General features: G+C 44.4%; 1 long non-coding RNA gene across 1 annotated transcript; it reads right to left on the bottom strand.

Moving 5' to 3' along the window:
• Nucleotides 1-17,401: 17,401 nt before the first annotated feature.
• LOC120100978 (uncharacterized) lies at nt 17,402-20,396 on the bottom strand. The gene is made up of 2 exons (XR_015672738.1): nt 19,535-20,396; nt 17,402-19,137 (listed from the first exon to the last, which is right to left on the bottom strand). It is a non-coding gene; the product is annotated as an uncharacterized LOC120100978 (long non-coding RNA).
• Between the last annotated feature and the right edge of the window lie 1,190 nt (nt 20,397-21,586).

The following is a 21,586-nucleotide window of genomic DNA, read 5'->3' as shown; positions in this document are numbered from 1 at the left end:
TGATTGGATGGAAAATGCCAGTTATCAACAGTGGTAATTAGACAACTATAAAAAAATGAAAACTTCAGAATTATGAATTTAAAGAAAAACATCCAATCTTCCTCATTTTAGTGAGTCTGTAGGACTGTCCTGGTTTGGGTGATGAAGTCCATAGCTCTTTCTTCTCCAAACTTTGAAGACCAGCATTGGTTAAATTTCCCACTGTGGTGGACCTGGCTTCTCACCCTGAGCCCAAGCCAGAATGAGTTTTAAAGAAATAACCCACCGTATTATAGAGAGGTTTGTTTATTGCCAGATGATGACGGTCTACTAACAATAATTATTCAATGAGAGATCAATCAACTTCTTATGATATAAGAGATTATATACTACCACAAAAGATTGCACTGTGATTCTTTATCCCGGGCTATGTGATGACTGTCTATCAAGGTTATAGTGATAGAGTTAGACAGGGTTGGAACAAAGATGGTTTCAATCACCCAAATGGAGCTTACTACAGAAGTATTGAGAAGAACATTACCTGGGCCAATGGTCCACACGCAGAGTCCCACTCTCTTCTAGTGGAAGCAATCATTGTAGTAATAACTGCATTTCTTGTGACAGGATGGAGGACAAAACTCATCTTCACTCAAGATGTAACAATTACACAATTTCCTTGGCATACAAGAACAAGGGCCCCCCTTGTGTGGAAAGGAGGCGCCCTTCACATAAACCCTACAGCAATGCAAGCCACAGAGCAGCAAATGTGGTAACAGCGGAGGGAGCCAGTCTTACAGAAATCCATAAAACTTTGGACCCAAAAAACCAAATAAAAAATAGAAGTGGGTGGGAGGGAGAGCTAAACCTTCAGAGAGGCAGACAAGCCTGGGAAACCAGAAGAGACTGCTCCCTGCACACACATCTCGGACGCCAGAGGAAAAAGCCAAAGACCATCTGGAACCCTGGTGCACTGAAGCTCCCGGAAGGGGCGGCACAGGTCTTCCTGGTTGCTGCCGCTGCAGAGAGCCCCTGGGCAGCACCCCACGAGCGAACCTGAGCCTCGGGACCACAGGTAAGACCAAATTTTCTGCTGCAAGAAAGCTGCCTGGTGAACTCAAGACACAGGCCCACAGGAACAGCTGAAGACCTGTAGAGAGGAAAAACTACACGCCCGAAAGCAGAACACTCTGTCCCCATAACTGACTGAAAGAGAGGAAAACAGGTCTACAGCACTCCTGACACACAGGCTTATAGGACAGTCTAGCCACTGTCAGAAATAGCAGAACAAAGTAACACTAGAGATAATCTGATGGCGAGAGGCAAGCGCAGGAACCCAAGCAACAGAAACCAAGACTACATGCCATCATCGGAGCCCAATTCTCCCACCAAAACAAACATGGAATATTCAAACACACCAGAAAAGCAAGATCTAGTTTCAAAATCATATTTGATCATGATGCTGGAGGACTTCAAGAAAGACATGAACACACTTAGGGAAACACAGGAAAACATTAATAAACAAGTAGAAGCCTACAGAGAGGAATCGCAAAAATCCCTGAAAGAATTCCAGGAAAACACAATCAAACAGTTGAAGGAATTAAAAATGGAAATAGAAGCAATCAAGAAAGAACACATGGAAACCACCCTGGATATAGAAAACCAAAAGAAGAGACAAGGAGCTGTAGATACAAGCTTCACCAACAGAATACAAGAGATGGAAGAGAGAATCTCAGGAGCAGAAGATTCCATAGAAATCATTGACTCAACTGTCAAAGATAATGTAAAGCGGAAAAAGCTACTGGTCCAAAACATACAGGAAATCCAGGACTCAATGAGAAGATCAAACCTAAGGATAATAGGTATAGAAGAGAGTGAAGACTCCCAGCTCAAAGGACCAGTAAATATCTTCAACAAAATCATAGAAGAAAACTTCCCTAACCTAAAAAAAGAGATACCCATAGACATACAAGAAGCCTACAGAACTCCAAATAGATTGGACCAGAAAAGAAACACCTCCCGTCACATAATTGTCAAAACACCAAACGCACAAAATAAAGAAAGAATATTAAAAGCAGTAAGGGAAAAAGGTCAAGTAACATATAAAGGGAGACCTATCAGAATCACACCAGACTTCTCGCCAGAAACTATGAAGGCCAGAAGATCCTGGACTGATGTCATACAGACCCTAAGAGAACACAAATGCCAGCCCAGGTTACTGTATCCAGCAAAACTCTCAATTAACATTGATGGAGAAACCAAGATATTCCATGACAAAACCAAATTTACACAATATCTTTCTACAAATCCAGCACTACAAAGGATAATAAATGGTAAAGCCCAACATAAGGAGGCAAGCTATACCCTAGAAGAAGCAAGAAACTAATCGTCTTGGCAACAAAAGAAAGAGAATGAAAGCACACAAACATAACCTCACATCCAAATATGAATATAAAGGGAAACAATAATCACTATTCCTTAATATCTCTCAATATCAATGGCCTCAACTCCCCAATAAAAAGACATAGATTAACAAACTGGATACGCAACGAGGACCCTGCATTCTGCTGCCTACAGGAAACACACCTCAGAGACAAAGACAGACACTACCTCAGAGTGAAAGGCTGGAAAACAACTTTCCAAGCAAATGGTCAGAAGAAGCAAGCTGGAGTAGCCATTCTAATATCAAATAAAATCAATTTCCAACTAAAAGTCATCAAAAAAGATAAGGAAGGACACTTCATATTCATCAAAGGAAAAATCCACCAAGATGAACTCTCAATCCTAAATATCTATGCCCCAAATACAAGGGCACCTACATACGTAAAAGAAACCTTACTAAAGCTCAAAACACACATTGCACCTCACACAATAATAGTGGGAGATTTCAACACCCCACTCTCATCAATGGACAGATCATGGAAACAGAAATTAAACAGTGATGTCGACAGACTAAGAGAAGTCATGAGCCAAATGGACTTAACAGATATTTATAGAACATTCTATCCTAAAGCAAAAGGATATACCTTCTTCTCAGCTCCTCATGGCACTTTCTCCAAAATTGACCATATAATTGGTCAAAAAACGGGCCTCAACAGGTACAGAAAGATAGAAATAATCCCATGCGTGCTATCGGACCACCACGGCCTAAAACTGGTCTTCAATAACAATAAGGGAAGAATGCCCACGTATACGTGGAAATTGAACAATGCTCTACTCAATGATAACCTGGTCAAGGAAGAAATAAAGAAAGAAATTAAAAACTTTTTAGAATTTAATGAAAATGAAGATACAACATACCCAAACTTATGGGACACAATGAAAGCTGTGCTAAGAGGAAAACTCATAGCGCTGAGTGCCTGCAGAAAGAAACAGGAAAGAGCATATGTCAGCAGCTTGACAGCACACCTAAAAGCTCTAGAACAAAAAGAAGCAAATACACCCAGGAGGAGTAGAAGGCAGGAAATAATCAAACTCAGAGCTGAAATCAACCAAGTAGAAACAAAAAGGACCATAGAAAGAATCAACAGAACCAAAAGTTGGTTCTTTGAGAAAATCAACAAAATAGATAAACCCTTAGCCAGACTAACGAGAGGACACAGAGAGTGCGTCCAAATTAACAAAATCAGAAATGAAAAGGGAGACATAACTACAGATTCAGAGGAAATTCAAAAAATCATCAGATCTTACTATAAAAACCTATATTCAACAAAATTTGAAAATCTTCAGGAAATGGACAATTTCCTAGACAGATACCAGGTATCGAAGTTAAATCAGGAACAGATAAACCAGTTAAACAACCCCATAACTCCTAAGGAAATAGAAGCAGTCATTAAAGGTCTCCCAACCAAAAAGAGCCCAGGTCCAGACGGGTTTAGTGCAGAATTCTATCAAACCTTCATAGAAGACCTCATACCAATATTATCCAAACTATTCCACAAAATTGAAACAGATGGAGCCCTACCGAATTCCTTCTACGAAGCCACAATTACTCTTATACCTAAACCACACAAAGACACAACAAAGAAAGAGAACTTCAGACCAATTTCCCTTATGAATATCGACGCAAAAATACTCAATAAAATTCTGGCAAACCGAATACAAGAGCACATCAAAACAATCATCCACCATGATCAAGTAGGCTTCATCCCAGGCATGCAGGGATGGTTTAATATACGGAAAACCATCAACGTGATCCATTATATAAACAAACTGAAAGAACAGAACCACATGATCATTTCATTAGATGCTGAGAAAGCATTTGACAAAATTCAACACCCCTTCATGATAAAAGTCCTGGAAAGAATAGGAATTCAAGGCCCATACCTAAACATAGTAAAAGCCATATACAGCAAACCAGTTGCTAACATTAAACTAAATGGAGAGAAACTTGAAGCAATCCCACTAAAATCAGGGACTAGACAAGGCTGCCCACTCTCTCCCTACTTAGTCAATATAGTTCTTGAAGTTCTAGCCAGAGCAATCAGACAACAAAAGGAGGTCAAGGGGATACAGATGGGAAAAGAAGAAGTCAAAATATCACTATTTGCAGACGATATGATAGTATATTTAAGTGATCCCAAAAGTTCCACCAGAGAACTACTAAAGCTGATAAACAACTTCAGCAAAGTGGCTGGGTATAAAATTAACTCAAATAAATCAGTTGCCTTCCTCTATACAAAAGAGAAACAAGCCGAGAAAGAAATTAGGGAAACGACACCCTTCATAATAGACCCAAATAATATAAAGTACCTCGGTGTGACTTTAACCAAGCAAGTAAAAGATCTGTACAATAAGAACTTCAAGACACTGAGGAAAGAAATTGAAGAAGACCTCAGAAGATGGAAAGATCTCCCATGCTCATGGATTGGCAGGATTAATATAGTAAAAATGGCCATTTTACCAAAAGCGATCTACAGATTCAATGCAATCCCCATCAAAATACCAATCCAATTCTTCAAAGAGTTAGACAGAACAATTTGCAAATTCATCTGGAATAACAAAAAACCCAGGATAGCTAAAGCTATCCTCAACAATAAAAGGACTTCAGGGGGAATCACTATCCCTGAACTCAAGCAGTATTACAGAGCAATAGTGATAAAAACTGCATGGCATTGGTACAGGGACAGACAGATAGACCAATGGAATAGAATTGAAGACCCAGAAATGAACCCACACACCTATGGTCACTTGATTTTTGACAAAGGAGCCAAAACCATCCAATGGAAAAAAGATAGCATTTTCAGCAAATGGTGCTGGTTCAACTGGAGGGCAACATGTAGAAGAATGCAGATCGATCCATGCTTATCACCCTGTACAAAGCTTAAGTCCAAGTGGATCAAGGACCTCCACATCAAACCAGACACACTCAAACTAATAGAAGAAAAACTAGGGAAACATCTGGAACACATGGGCACTGGAAAAAATTTCCTGAACAAAACACCAATGGCTTATGCTCTAAGATCAAGAATCGACAAATGGGATCTCATAAAACTGCAAAGCTTCTGTAAGGCAAAGGACACTGTGGTTAGGACAAAACGGCAACCAACAGATTGGGAAAAGATCTTTACCAATCCTACAACAGATAGAGGCCTTATATCCAAAATATACAAAGAACTCAAGAAGTTAGACCGCAGGGAGACAAATAACCCTATTAAAAAATGGGGTTCAGAGCTAAACAAAGAATTCACAGCTGAGGAATGCCGAATGGCTGAGAAACACCTAAAGAAATGTTCAACATCTTTAGTCATAAGGGAAATGCAAATCAAAACAACCCTGAGATTTCACCTCACACCAGTGCGATTGGCTAAGATCAAAAACTCAGGTGACAGCAGATGCTGGCGAGGATGTGGAGAAAGAGGAACACTCCTCCATTGTTGGTGGGATTGCAGACTGGTAAAACCATTCTGGAAATCAGTCTGGAGGTTCCTCAGAAAATTGGACATTGAACTGCCTGAGGATCCAGCTATACCTCTCTTGGGCATATACCCAAAAGATGCCTCAACATATAAAAGAGACACGTGCTCCACTATGTTCATCGCAGCCTTATTTATAATAGCCAGAAACTGGAAAGAACCCAGATGCCCTTCAACAGAGGAATGGATACAGAAAATGTGGTACATCTACACAATGGAATATTACTCAGCTATCAAAAACAACGAGTTTATGAAATTCGTAGGCAAATGGTTGGAACTGGAAAATATCATCCTGAGTGAGCTAACCCAATCACAGAAAGACATACATGGTATGCACTCATTGATAAGTGGCTATTAGCCCAAATGCTTGAATTACCCTAGATCCCTAGAACAAACGAAACTCAAGACGGATGATCAAAATGTGAATGCTTCACTCCTTCTTTAAATGAGGAAAAAGAATACCCTTGGCAGGGAAGGGAGAGGCAAAGATTAAAACAGAGACTTAAGGAACACCCATTTAGAGCCTGCCCCACATGTGGCCCATACATATACAGCCACCCAATTAGACAAGATGGATGAAGCAAAGAAGTGCAGACCGACAGGAGCCGGATGTAGATCCCTCCTGAGAGACACAGCCAGAATACAGCAAATACAGAGGCGAATGCCAGCAGCAAACCACTGAACTGAGAATAGGTCCCCTATTGAAGGAATCAGAGAAAGAACTGGAAGAGCTTGAAGGGGCTCGAGACCCCAAAAGTACAACAATGCCAAGCAACCAGAGCTTCCAGGGACTAAGCCACTACCTAAAGACTATACATGGACTGACCCTGGACTCTGACCCCATAGGTAGCAATGCATATCCTAGTAAGAGCAACAGTGGAAGGGGAAGCCCTGGGTCCTGCTAAGACTGAACCCCCAGTGAACTAGTCTATGGGGGGAGGGCGGCAATGGGGGGAGGGTTGGGAGGGGAACACCCAGAGGGAAGGGGAGGGGGGAGCGGGATGTTTGCCCGGAAACCGGGAAAGGGAATAACACTCGAAATGTATATAAGAAATACTCAAGTTAATAAAAAAAATATGCAAAAAAAAAATAGAAGTGATTCTAGGTTCCTCTTCGTAGCTTTTATGTTTCATGAGGAGAAAAAGGAAAACATGGTTAATTTTATAGTAGAATTATTTCAGCAAGAAAATGCTGGGTATTAAGTCCTCACTTGAACTAAATGTAAATTTCAAATAAAGCTTTCTGTAAAGCTTGAGGGTAGGGGTGGGGAGAAAGAGAGACAAAGGGGAGGATGGAGAGAGAGAGAGAGAGAGAGAGAGAGAGAGAGATACAGGGAGAGAGACAGAGACACAGAGTCAGAGACAAAGAAAGAGGGAGAAAAAAAGAAGGAAAAGAAAGAGAAGTAGGAGGAAAAGGTGGAGAAGGAGGAGGAGGAAAAGGAAGAAGAGGAGGAGAAAAAGAGGAGGAAGAAGAAAAAGAAGAACAAGAGGAGGAAGAATACCTGTAGCTCAAAGACCAGAGTTCAAGTTCAATTTAATTTCAGCCAACAGGATAGTACAGGCAGATAATCTGAGAAATTCCCCCCCACACACACAGTCACAATTTTTTTATTAATTGATTGATTAATTAATTAACATGCCAAATGTTGCCCTCTTCCTGGTTCCTTCTCACAGAGTTCTTTCCCCCAACCTCCTCCCCTTTGCCTCTGAGACAGTGTCCCCCCATCCAGGTACATCCTCTCCCAATAAGGCCAGACAAGGCAGTCTTCTTCTTCATATATGTGGGATGGAAGGAGGGAGAGGACTTAGATGAGCCCGGATATGTTCTTTGGTTGGTGGCTTAGTCTCTGGGATCTCTGCAGGTCCAGGTTAGTTGACACTGTTGGTCTTTCTATGGGGTTGCTATTCCCTTCAGCTCCTTCAATTCTAGTCTGATTACTCTCTTTTCCCCCCAAAAAATCAGAAACCACAGTAATCCCCCCCCCAAATCACTACACTGCTAAAATCTGAGAGATTGAAGGCAGAGCATACACCAGAGGCCTCCATCTCTAGGCATCTCCATCTGAGTACTCTGTGTCCCTACCAACCCTGAGTTGAGGGCAACAGAGATATTTGAGAAAGGCTGTATCAGTGTGGTGTGTTAGCACAGACCTGAAATCCCAGATGATCAGAAATTCAAGGTCACCTTCAGCTATTCAGGTATCCTGAGCTACAGGACACTCGGTGTGGTGGTGGGTGGGGACGAGTATGTTGACAGTGTCCAGTAGAAACATACACACATCAATGATTCTGTCCCGTCAAATAAATACAGCACACACAATGCTGATTGCCCTTAACCACCGAGGTTATACAAAGGACAGTTAGAAAGCATTTTGCTCCAGAGTGAACAGCTCCAATTAATTCAATCACGTGATTACACTTTTATCCTCTGGTTTTTTCCATCATGGCAAAAAAAAAAAAGAAAGAAAGAAAGAAAGAAAGAAAGAAAGAAAGAAAGAAAGAAAGAAAAGAAAACCACACTTTGATCTCCAGAATTATTAGAGACAGTAAATAAATGTAACAGCTGTAATCTTTGTGAGTGCTAAGACAAAAGTTTACAGCTAAAATTTTACTGTGATTTTTTTCCACCCAAAACTTTCTACTAAAAAAAAAAAAAGCAATGTATTCTGCTAAGTAGTTTATCCTCAGCTTGTTTGTGTGGGGGCTAAGGGGAGGGAAATAAACTCAACCGTTCAGTTTGGGGATCAATTAGTTACCTGGATCAATACACACAGAACGAAAAATCCTATAAGCCAACCCTAAAGTTGGCTTTAGTTATCGATTCCCTGGAATTCAAGGGTCTACATAGCAAGTTACAAGCCAGCCAGGGAGACATAGTGAGACTCTGTCAAAAAAACAACAACAATTCTGCACTCAGCCACTTCTCAGACCCTACAGTAGACCACAGCTGACTGTGGCTCAGACCCTACAGTAGCCCACAGCCCTGACTGTGGCTCAGACCCTACAGTAGCCCACAGCCCTGACTGTGGCTCAGACCCTACAGTAGCCCACAGCCCTGACTGTGGCTCAGACCCTACAGTAGCCCACAGCCCTGACTGAGGCTCAGACCCTACAGTAGCCCACAGCCCTGACTGTGGCTCAGACCCTACAGTAGCCCACAGCCCTGACTGTGGCTCAGACCCTACAGTAGCCCACAGCCCTGACTGAGGCTCAGACCCTACAGTAGCCCACAGCCCTGACTGTGGCTCAGACCCTACAGTAGCCCACAGCCCTGACTGTGGCTCAGACCCTACAGTAGCCCACAGCCCTGACTGTGGCTCAGACCCTACAGTAGCCCACAGCCCTGACTGAGGCTCAGACCCTACAGTAGCCCACAGCCCTGACTGAGGCTCAGACCCTACAGTAGCCCACAGCCCTGACTGTGGCTCAGACCCTACAGTAGCCCACAGCCCTGACTGAGGCTCAGACCCTACAGTAGCCCACAGCCCTGACTGTGGCTCAGACCCTACAGTAGCCCACAGCCCTGACTGTGGCTCAGACCCTACAGTAGCCCACAGCCCTGACTGAGGCTCAGACCCTACAGTAGCCCACAGCCCTGACTGTGGCTCAGACCCTACAGTAGAAGACACAAGTAGAGACACAAGAATGAATATAATTGTTGGTATTTCAGGAAGCCTCTGCTGGCTTCCTTACCATGGAAGGTTCAGACCCTACAGGTTATCTCCAAGGCCTTGTAGTAATGACCTGTGGCGTATGGGGAGAGTTTGTTTTGTTTTGTTTTTTCATTCACACTAAGTAGAGCCTTCACAGTATGTGGATATATGTGTATGTATGTATGTATATAAAAATTACATGAGGTCATCGGAAATTTTTATTCATTTAAGAACCAAGGTATAGATTGAAACACTATAGAATTGAAAGAATCAACAAATTATATCTTTGTCTGGTCTCTCTCTGGACAGGGAATTTTCAGAGCACAAAGACCACCCATGTGTTACTTTTGTATCTGGACCACCTGGTACCTTGTAGGCACTCAAAGTCAATGAATTGAACCCAAATATAAATACACGTACAGCTCCCCCTCACTCTATGAGTCATCACCGATAGTTGTCTCTGGGCTCTCCCTCCAACTGATGTAAAGGCCAAAGATGTTTTGAGATACAATGCAAATAGTTATTTACTTTTCCAATCCTGATGCTCTAAGAATAGAGCAGCGAATTAATGAGTGTAAGAAAAGGCATTAAACCCTAAAGAGGCCCATGGAAAATTGGTGCAGAACTCCAGATTGGCTAAGTCAGGTTTGTTATTTTATCCATTAAATAGTCTAAGCAGATTAATTGGAACCAGACATGTGAAGATTCATAGGATTTGCATTTCACTAACATTGGTTATTTTACAAAAAAGAATCTGTAAGTAACATTTCAACACATCCAAACTAACTGCTTAATGAAAATGGAGATCTTGATTAATAATTTTTAAAAGTGCACATAGGCAGGGATGTTATAAGACTTCTTTCCTTTTATAACCAAATCCATCTCACAGTAACAGTGTACTCAACTCCAAATGCCTTGTATAAATGATACCAGCCACCTACATTATCACAGATACATTGTACTTTAGAAATTATGTACATTAAGGAAAAAATTTTCATGAGTAACAAGTTGAGTGAGTTTACATCCCGAATGAGTATTTTGTGGACACCTTTAAGTCACAGCGATCTGTTGTCCAGGTGACAAGGAAGCCATGCAACCTGTTCTCAGCAGACGTCCACCAAGGAAAGGTTTCTGTCAGGAGAACACTGATCTCAGACACGAGGGTCAAACGTTACTCGTTTGGTTCTCAGGACTGCTGTCTAAGCCATAACTGGGACGCCGTCAGAAGTTATCATTTTAAAGTTTTGCCCTGCTGTAAACAGACCCAGCAAAGCATGGGGCCGCTGCATTCTAGAAAAGCCATTTGAAAACATCCTGCCTACATCCACACTCTCCAGCCACTTACAGCCTTGCAATTATTCCCCTACCAGACATAATACTCAATAATCAAACAGTACATGTCTGGATAGGTCGTGAAATGTCACATTAGGTCTTCGTTGAAGCGCTCAGACCTTTGTGAGTGACCTCAAGATAAAAGATAAATACCTGCTTAGATAATATCGATAGTCTTCACATTGCATTCGAAATAAATTTAACGTAATCACATTACAGAGTCATTGCACTTTATTATTCTGTGAACCAGTTATTGCAGCCTTGGAACAATATCAAAAAATAAAATTCCTAAATTTAATGCATTTAATGCAGAAATACATAAATCGTCAGGAATACGCACTAGCTCCCAATACAGGTCCAAATAGTCTGTCCCCTAATATTCTCCCCCTCCCCCTCCCCCCTCCCCTCCCCCTCCCCTCCCCCTCCCTTTCACCCTCACATCACATATGTGCTCCGTTTAGTTGGGTGATGATTCCGTCCTAATTTTATAGCTTTGTTTCCAAATCTTTCTCTCTCTCCAGCATCTTTACTACTGTAGTGTTTCAGTGCTGTCCTTCCACTGTAACACTTAGCACAACTGCTGTTGACCTGGGCAAATGTGTTTCTGATGCCTGTCAGCAAGTATAAAAGCATAATTTCATTAAAGTGTATTTTATATGCTCTGGACCGAGCGAACAGTATAAAATGAAGTTTGGCTAAAGTTCAACCGGGCATCAAATAGCACTGGCAAGAATGTTTTTAAACAGATGGTGCAAAATCTTGCTAACACGATAGTGTGTGCTCGACACAGGAAAGCGATCAGGAACAGATGTGTTCCAAATGACCACCGTACCAAGCAGAAACAGTGAACAGAGATATGCATTAGAAACGACACCCTTGCCAGCCAGGAAAGAAAGCAATGAGCAAAGCGTGTCCTTGTCAAACACCAAGCTCTACTGAAATCTTTTGCGGATTAAAGGTGGCGTGCAAATATTTTCCCTTTGGCTTCTGCTCATACATTAGTACTAAACTTCTATCAAGGTGGCCAAAATTAAGAGCATGATTTTTAAATCTATTAAAAAGATAATCCCCACGAAGGGAAAATAAGTTCCTGATTTAGCTGAAGAAATTCAGCACCCTAAGGACCCTGTCCATCTTTGGCACGAAACATACTCTTAACAGCCTAGAAGAAACACACACACACACACACACACACACACACACACACACACACACACACACACCACCCCCTTTAGGGCTTACACGCGTGCCTAATCAAGTTACAAGCATTTGCCCCAGCATTGAATGGCTTTATTTAAAAAGTACCAAGGGTCAAGCGGCTGTGATTGGCAAGGGAACTAAGGCCAAATAGGCAATCCCCAGGGAAATTCGCCCCGAAGATTGAGACTGAGCCGCCATTCCAGAAGGATGACCAGGCCCACATCCTTAGAGCGTATTATTCCTCCTGGGCTGCCTGGGGTGGAGTTGGAAGATGGGAGAATTTTGCAGGTGCCTGGAACTTCAGGCCCCCACCCCCATATCCCCAAGGTTTGGCCTAATCCAGCCTTGCTACAGTGTCTTGTCCCTAGCAGTTGACTGGAGCCTTCTGTTCCAATTTTCAAAGCTTTCTGAGCCCTTTCCGGGCCTTTTTAAAGCCAGAGTATTTACAAGCTAGTGGGGTTGGGGGTAACCAAGGCTTGGGTCTGGGGCGGTCTCCTGGAGGGCGCTGATTTTCTCATAGAGAAAAGTTTTAAGCATGCGGCAGGAACATTTCGCAGTGAAATCCAAACCTGAGTGCTGCACTTGCCAACCGCCATGGGTGAAAGGGCAGGGCGGCAGCCTGCATTCCAGGACCAGCCTAGCAGGATCCCTACTCTGTTCCTTCACAGGGATTTGGAGTGGTGTAATGACCAGGCACAGCAGCCTTCTTGGACATCCTGAGTTTTGGTATGCTTGTAGCATACCTAAGTCAGCATTCCCACTGGGTCAAAGGCGAAGGGGTGCAGTCCACTGCCTGGATGCCCCGGGGGGGGGGGCCGGGTGTTGGATCTAGGGTAATCCAAATGAGGCCGGCCGCCTGCAGAGGGGGCACCAACCCAGGCTACACAGGCTGCCCAGCGAGTGGAAGGGCCTGGAGCAGAGCAAGAGGTGGCCTGCTAGCCTGGGGTGTGGATGTTACCAAGGAAATGAAGTAATATTTACGACCCCCGGCTGTGATAAAGTGTCCGTCCTGCACGCCATCTACCCTATCTATCTCTTGCCAGTCTGCTGCCAGGAGGAGCTCCTTTGTACAGCGCATAAGCCTTGAAATTGAGGCTCTGGACCCTCCAACCTCGCACCTTCCACTGCCAAAACCAGACGTTAAGTCTTCACTTCTATTATTCCAGGGAGCCAGTTATGGGGTAACACAATGATTAAGACCTTGTCGTGTGTTTACGTCCAGCTTCTGTGAGGCAGCTCTCAGGGATTTTGGATTCTGGTCCGTTGAGTGGGTATCACAGATGCCAGGGACAGGCAACACAGTAGAAAAAGCTGTGTGGTGCTCACTCAACGACTTCTTAAAAGATACCCAGGCACCTCAGGAAAGTGCATATAGTCCTTGAGGAAACTGGTTACCTTGCATACAGGGCCATTTCAAGAAGTGAAGACAAGGGAGTTTTCCCTGAACCCGCTCTCCACCCTGACCATTATAAAGACAGATTTTCATAGCTTGATTCAACGTCCCTCCAACACAAGGTCGAACTCAGAGCTCGCACATGCTAGCCAAGCCCTCTAATACTGAGCAGCACCGTCAGCCTCTGATTCGGATTTCATTGAAAGATGTTCCGTCCAACCCGTTGTATCTTTAAAATTCCTTGTGCAAGATGAAAATATTCTAAAGAGAAGGAAGAGGAAGGATCCTTGAAAAGTTTACTCACTACATGCCATATTAAAGATACATTTCTATACTTAAAAATTCAGAAGAAACCTCTGCCTGTTGACTCCAAGACACAAAAAAACAGCAATGAATACACTAAGTCAGAATATTCTCTGCAGGTGATGCAAGGTAAGACATTTCTTAATTTAAAAATAAATATTACTTCTATTTGTTGTGGGAAGACACATGCCACAGCTAGCCTGTGCAGGAGCAGGAGTTCCGTCTCCTTTCTATGCTTCTATGTGTTTGTTTCCAGAGGTGAGGCTTAAGTGTCTTTACCCACTGATGTCCTGAGTCACACGCACTTTGGGGGATGGGAGTAGATGGGCTAGAGTCCCTCCTGAAAAGACTGGTTGTAATGCACGGGGTTGACTGCTCTATAAAAGTTGGGGTTTGCCACATTTGCAGAATCCCATAGCAGCTCCTGGAGAGTCTGCAGGTGTTATTGGTACATGCGTGAGACTCAGGAACTGGGTGAAGCCTTCCCAACACCATGGCCCTGCCCCAGGGGTGGGTGAATTGATCATGATCAGAGCCGTTGCCCTCATTACAGGATGAGAAGTCTCTTTTCAAGAACTGGAATCCCAGACCTCAGGTTTCCTGGAGGAGGGCAGTCCTGAACAAATGTTCAGTCAGGGTGGAGGTGGGCTGAGTTCACATAGCAGCAACTGCACCTGGCTCCTCATGGCTTCAGCTCCAAACCTCACTACCTACTCTGGACCACATCCTTTTCCTGGAGTAAAACGTGTGTCAGCACCAGAAAATATATCCAGTTCTGTGTGTGCAGAGACCAAAGAGGTTTCTATGTCCCTGAACACACATATTCTCTATCCAAGATGTCCCTGAAATGATACACTGAGGTAGCCCCAGGTGTCCTTGCAATGATACGTTGTAGTATCCTCAGGTATCCTTGCAATGATACATTGTAGTATCCCCAAGTGTCTCTACAATGATATACTGTAGTATACCTCTGGGTGTCCCAACAATGATACACTGTAGTAGCCCCAGGTGTCCTATAATGATACACTGTAGTAGCCCCAGGTATCCCTATAATGATACACTATAATAGTCCCAGGTGCCCCTTAAATGATTCATTGTAGTATCTCCAGGTTCAGAGGCTACTCCTCCTGTGGCTTCTCAGGAAGACAAGGCAGATGTCCAGCTCCATTACACACACTGAAATCTAAAGAGGTTACTTTTTTTTTTCATAAAGAAAGAGTAGAACCCAAGTTCCCTCAATTATTTGGTCAGACTGTCTACTCCCTTCCTTGCTTAAGCTCTTTGGGGAAGAAGAAGGAGGAGGGGGAGGAGGGAGGAGGGAGGAGGGAGGAGGGAGGAGGGAGGAGGAGGAGGAGGAGGAGGAGGAGGAGGAGGAGGAGGAAGAAGAAGAAGAAGAAGAAGAAGAAGAAGAAGAAGAAGAAGAAGAAGAAGAAGAAGAAGAAGAAGAAGAAATCAACTGTAGCTCCTGAACAAGAAGATTCCAGAACAACAGAGGATGTGTTGGAAAGAAACAAGCAGAGAAGTGAGTAAACCTCCTTGCTGTTGGCCAGAACTTGTATTGTCCAGCACTAGACACTAAATAGGATTGTCAGGGGACCACACAACTCCTGCTTCCATGGAATGTACCAGCTGGGTTCATCTTGATCCCCCTGTTCGTGTTAGGAGACTATTTCTGAAGGCTTTCCTACATTACCATCTAGCCTGGCCCAGGCTCTGGCTCTTCATATGCTATAGTTACAGAGACAATTGGGAGTTACAGAAGAGAGCTTACCTTCTGCACGACTATTAGTATAGAGATTCACTTAGTGCTAGATTCATCCAGGATGAGAGCATTTGATGAAAGTAAACATCGGCTGTGGGGAAAAGGACCAAGACCTATTTGTGGGTTTAAGACCTGACTCCATTTTCCCCTCTTGTGCCTTTTTATTTGATAATCTGTTCCATGCTATAATTGGTCAGGCGTCAGTGGAAGTAGAATAGAAGTAGAATAGAGCATACTTCAATCACTGGATACCAGAACATCTGTTTACCTGGGGCATAGATGCAGGCAGAACTCCAGGAGGAAAGGGATGGAGAGGGTCACAACCAATTCTCCTAAACTCTGAGAAGAATCATGTCAGGGAACGGGTAGGGTAGGAATAAAAGGAAGAATCATGTCACAAACACATATACCAAAATGTGCCTTTCTGAACTCACCCAAAAGAGCTGAAAGACTAAAAAACAGCTTCCACATTGTGTGTCTAGATTTGAAGATGTAGCATTGTTGAGCAAGTTCAAACAGGATAATGTGCAGCAGATAGGGCAGTTGATAACATATCTACCACATCTATGTTCACACTCATGGTGCTTGGATGCTAGTACACATTCACAGAACCCCAGGTGCCTGCTTCTGAAATGCATATGATTAGCCTCAATAAACCTGGGAGGAAAGGGCAGTTTGGGAAAGCTGGAACTCAGAGGAGAGGAGGGGAGCTAAAGCTCCAGGTGGACAGGGCTCCAGGCTGACTGCTCTCTCCCAGAGCCTCAGAAGTTCCTGGAGACACACACCTGCTTCAAACAATAGATCTATCTGAAGCCATAACAGGGCCAAATGCCTCACACGGGACAGTCAAGAACCTGGCCTTTTCCTACCTCTCGGCAGGAGGTTTTGGTGATACTTCTACTCCAGGCCTCTCCAGGGAAGCATGGGAGAATAGGCAGAGAAGGTGAGAATTGCATCCACCCTGGACCTACCATGTTGAACACTTATTCGAGCATTATTTACATTTACATAACAGCTTCTTAACGGTACCCTTAGATGAAGATCTTGTAGATGACAAAACTGAGGTCTTAAAGTAAATTCCTCAATACCCGACTACAAGTCGATTAGCTTCAAACCTCGAATTAATAGACAGCACAGCGCCTAGCTCTTTTGTTAAGCACCTAGCCCCATCCCCACCCCACCCCAAGGAAAGCAAGAAGGGAGAGAGGAGAGAGGAAGAGGCAAGGAACTGGAGGGAAACATTGCATTGGTTACAAGAGCTCCTGTATTTGAAGTCCACATGTAAAGTTCTTAACTTTAAAAAAAATATGGTTTAGAGTTTTTCTGCCACTGCTCATGGCAAACGCGTTCGTTTTACAAGATCCAGGTTGGCAGAGCATGACAGACAAGTGTTGCTCAAGGAGTTGCAGACACCAAAGCTGTGGGTGTCCTGCTGGGCACCAGGGCAGCCAAGGTCCCTTGCAAACTTTATCAAATTCTGGGAACCAGGGACCGACTCTCTCTCTCTCTCTCTCCTCCAGGCTACAGAAACTCCTTTGGCGCCTGGGCTGTTGCTTTGAGACCAAGTGTGACTTTCTTCCCACCATGGCTGAGGTTTAATTCCAATTATGGAACCGTGAGGAATGGACTCAGGATGAGTAGGGTGACCTGGGTGGAAGTATGAGTGTGTAAGTGTGCAGGGGGGGCACCTCTAGGATTGGAGCTCCACCTTCCCAGAACAGAGAGCTCAAAGCTGGATCTCCTTGGAGAGGGGTGTGCTTAGAACCTGTAAGAAAACCCGAGGGGAGGCGGCAATTATTGGTTGGATTTTTCTCACACCCGCCACCCTCAACACACACAGGCAGAATTCTATAGAAACAACAGTCAAGTTTCCGAGGTTCCTGGTTTATTGGTCACGACAAAAGGCACAAAACACCAAGGCTTCAAACCACAGGCGTACTTTAGGTGAGACTGTGGACTTGAGAATGTCACACTGTGTAAACGGTGTCCCAAAGGCTGCCTCCTCCACTAACTTCAGGCTCCCGATGCCCCCCCCCTTCATGTCTCTGTTCATTTCACTGCCCATTTAGTGGGCACTGGGGGGCACGGGGGGGGGTGTTCCTGGTTCTCTACCAAGAACCTCTCTGCTCCCATGCTGGTTGGTTAAGCAGAACCGGCCTCTCCCACCTTGGATCTCCAGAGTTTGTCTTCAGCAAGACCTGGAGGCTTCTGGCAGAGTCAAGGAGAGCCGCATTGTTCTGCACACCAGGGTGCCTAGAGAAAGTCACTCACACCTACCCTACCCCCAGGCTCTCAGCCCCGAGTGCCTGAAGATCTCGGAACCCGGAATTCAGGCATTCACCTTCTTGGTGACCTTCACTTTCCAGAATATTCTCACCTCTGTTTTTCTGGATCCACTTTAAGTCCCAAGGTGAGCGAGTTTCATGCTTTATGCCACTGAGTGCAGATGCAGATTCCTAGCCTCACACTTTTTAGCAACAAAACAAAACCTCGGGACACTCTCTTTTCTCCAATCACTTTTCCAGACTCCCATGAACACACGAGGTGGGCATCGATCCAAAAACAGCCACCAACAACCAGGAGTCTCAGTTTCAGAGTGATCATAACTGATCGTTCACATCAGGGACATTGACAGTTCCTTCTTGGAAGCCAAGGTCACACATTCTCCTATTGAAGCAGAAAATCCTTGGGTCGCCTGTGCCTTGGCATGGTACAGGGAAGTGAATCCTTCCGGTCTTAGGTTGGAGAAAGTGCTGTGCAACCAAGCTAGACTTTGGTTGGGCCCCTGTAACTACTTCGCTGAGGCTTCTCCCGAGATCCAGCCACATCTAGCCTAGGATTTTGTGAGTCCTTGCCAGCCTTCTGGCAGATCGAAGCCCCCGAGATGGCAACAATTAAAGCCGAGGACCTGCTTTTTTGCTCAAGCACCGGTATAAGTTCCTTCAAAAGTGTAGTTAGCCCAAGAAGTTCAGACGCGCAGAGTTCTATAGTTAAACTGGCGGGTTTTTTTTTTCACAACTTAAAATAATAATTTTCTAATTCGGATCTATTGCTTTTTAAATATCGACCTCCAGAGACCTCTGTCCAATGCAGCCTTTTTCCACATCATTGATGCAGGATGTCCGTAAACGGCTCCTGCCTTGCGAGCCGGGTGTGAAAATATTGGTTTTATGGCTTTGATAGGAACTGCCAAGGAGGAGGAAAAGGGATATTAGAAGACCGCAAATTTCGCAGCAGCTTACCGTCCAATTAGGCAGCTCTTCGCCAAGGAGGAAGCTCTGGATGTCAGGTAGATCAGGGTTCTCTCTTTCTCCAGTCCTGGACCAAGGCCTGGCAGGACTCTTTCCTGCACCCCACCCCAGGGTTTTAGCGGGACACACTTAGTGCCTCCGAGCTTGCATGAGAGCCGCAGAGCCCCGGACCGGATCAGACGTAGCTTTCTTTCCTAGTCCATTCATTCCTTGGACAGAGCCAGGGAATCCAGAGTTTTGGCCGACCTCCTAGTGGGCCTTCCTTTCTGGTTTTCATTTGATGAACAGTGGCTTCTAGAAATTTCAGTCCAATGGGAAGGCACCAGCAAGGCACGGCCAATTTATTTTCCCACCTACAGACAAGCAAAATAATATATATACATACATTTTTACTGTGTTTCGTTCAAAATTGATCTCAGTTGGGATAGGGTAGGGGGAGCTAAAAACTCTCATTCTGATTTTTTAAGAACATGTTTTGTAAATTTACTTCAAACACTTAAAGTGGAAAGAGCAGAGGGCGAGCTTTTTCTCTGCCCGATCCAAGGATCAGCAAGCTCTAGTTTGCCTGCCAGGCAAGTAGAAACTAAACATTTTTAGGTAAGTTGTGTACACGGGGTCAGAAGGTCATTAGGCCCAAGACCCGGCCAGGCAACTCAGCCTTGACTTTCCAAGTGAAAGCCTTCCTTTTCCGCTCTGCCCATCCCAACCCCAAGCTAAAGCCTCAGTCCCCAGGACAGGGAGCGCACTTACCACAGGGTAGCCCAGAGAGCGCGCTGGACACAGGCAATTACCGCCGGTAATGTCATTGTCCCTCCCGGCGCCCGGAGCAAGACGGACGCCAGGCCAGACCAGCTCTTTTGACTCCAGTCTGACGTTCTCCTTCTCTAAGCCCAGAAGCCTCTAAAAACGAATCATTCCCTCCACTTATGCAGAGATAGGAGCTCTTAGATCAAGATTAGTATGTTGAAAACCTGATTGAGAGCCGCCTGATTAGGCGAGGGTGGGTGGAAAAGCGGCGTACACGACGGCGCCCCCTCCCTATTTCTCCCAAACAGTTCTAGCGCGCTGGGCTCTCCAGACGACCGGCAACGACCATTCTCGCTAGCTGGAAGAGGGAACTTCAGAGTCGCATTGCAATCCTTAGCACAAAGGACTGTAAGTAATTCTCCCAGCTAGACTCTAGTTTTGATTTCTCATCCAGGGAATCTGTCCAACACCCGACCTGCTGGAACCAACATTCCGCACCAGTCTCAGTCTCTCTCTCTCTCTCTCTCTCTCTCTCTCTCTCTCTCTCTCTCTCTCTGTCTCTCTCTCTCTGTCTCTCTCTGTCTCTCTCTGTCTCTCTCTGTCTCTCTCTCATTCTCTCTTTCTTGTTCTTTCTCGGTCTCTCTCTCTCCCGTTCTCTCTCTCTCTCTCTCTCTCTCTCTCTCTCTCTCTCTCTCTCACACACACACACACACACACACACACACACACACAGAGAGAGAGAGAGAGAGAGAGAGAGAGAGAGAGAGAGAGAGAAGTATCTTATGGAAAATACATTATTGTGTGGATTCCCTCACCCGCTCCTGATTTTCGCTTTTGGCGAAAAGCAGCAGCAACAACAACAACCGTTATTAATTAGCTCTTCAGGCAGTCGGTCCAAACCTACACCCTTCTATGCTCTGCCAGAACACAGTCTATTCTTAAATCTCAGGCCCCTCTTATTCCATGACAAATTTAACGGAGATCTCCTGATGGGCATCGGCTGGCCAGAGGGTGCTCATATGAACGTGTATCTATAATAACTGAAAAGGAGATCGGAGGCGGTGTATGTTCAAAAGTCCCCGATATTTAATGAGGAAAGGGGCACCAAAGAAAACCCTAACTCTTAATCCGAACCAGGCCCAGGCTCATTTCAGCCAGAGAAAGTGCGTCCCTCAGTAGTTGCTGCCCGCCCCTCCACTAGCCACTGATCGCTGGTCTGCGTGGTCGTTCTAAATCTCTAAATCTTCCACTAAATAAGAGGGAGAAAGATTGCACAGCCTTGTTTGTGTTTCACTACATATATTTCTGTCTAACGGAAATAACAAAGCATGGTTTTGTTACAAGGCTTGAGAAACCAACTCCAGGACGTTTTCATATCACTTAAGTTCCAAACGTTTTTCTTTCACTTATCTAAAAGGACAAATAAGAAATAAAAGTCATTTAAAAAATGACTTCTTACAAAGTTTATCTTCTGTAAACGAAGTGAGACTGTATAAAGAAACAAACAAAAACCTCACACTTGCCAATCCAGATCAAAATTACCCCTTCCCCTCCACCCCACTCACCCTCAAGCATTCACACTTTAGCACCGGAATGCACTGGAGCCCTGAACTCCTCTATCAACCCCTAGCGTTTGTCTAGAATTCAATAAGATTAAAACAGATCGTAACATACTTTTGTCCTTCTTGTATCCTTGGTTTCAAATCTAGTCGCAAATCAAATCTAGTCGCTCGGTTATCTTAACGGGGAAAACTTGTCCCAAGTGGAGAGAGAAAGAACCAGTGGTGCGCATTTAGGGAGAACTAAGACCTGGGAATCCAGGAGACCTCCGCTTTCCCTCCGTGTGCCGCTGAAAGAGATGTAACCCGAATCTTTGTTTAGGTTTTGGCTGGGGAGCGAGAATTTAAAGACAAGTCAGACGCAGAAAGCATATTCTTTAAAAAAAAAAAAAGTCAAGTTAACGGGCCATCCGCAATCCCCCCACCTTTAACACGGAACTTGGAGTAGGTTGTCTGGTGCAGATAAAGATCTTAATATGTAGAGAAGGCGGGTTTT

This window comes from Rattus norvegicus, chromosome 2, assembly GCF_021556685.1.
Source record: "Rattus norvegicus strain SHRSP/BbbUtx chromosome 2, alternate assembly SHRSP_T2T, whole genome shotgun sequence".
In the NCBI taxonomy this organism is placed as follows: domain Eukaryota; kingdom Metazoa; phylum Chordata; class Mammalia; order Rodentia; family Muridae; genus Rattus; species Rattus norvegicus.
This window is presented reverse-complemented; position numbering and strand designations above follow the sequence as displayed.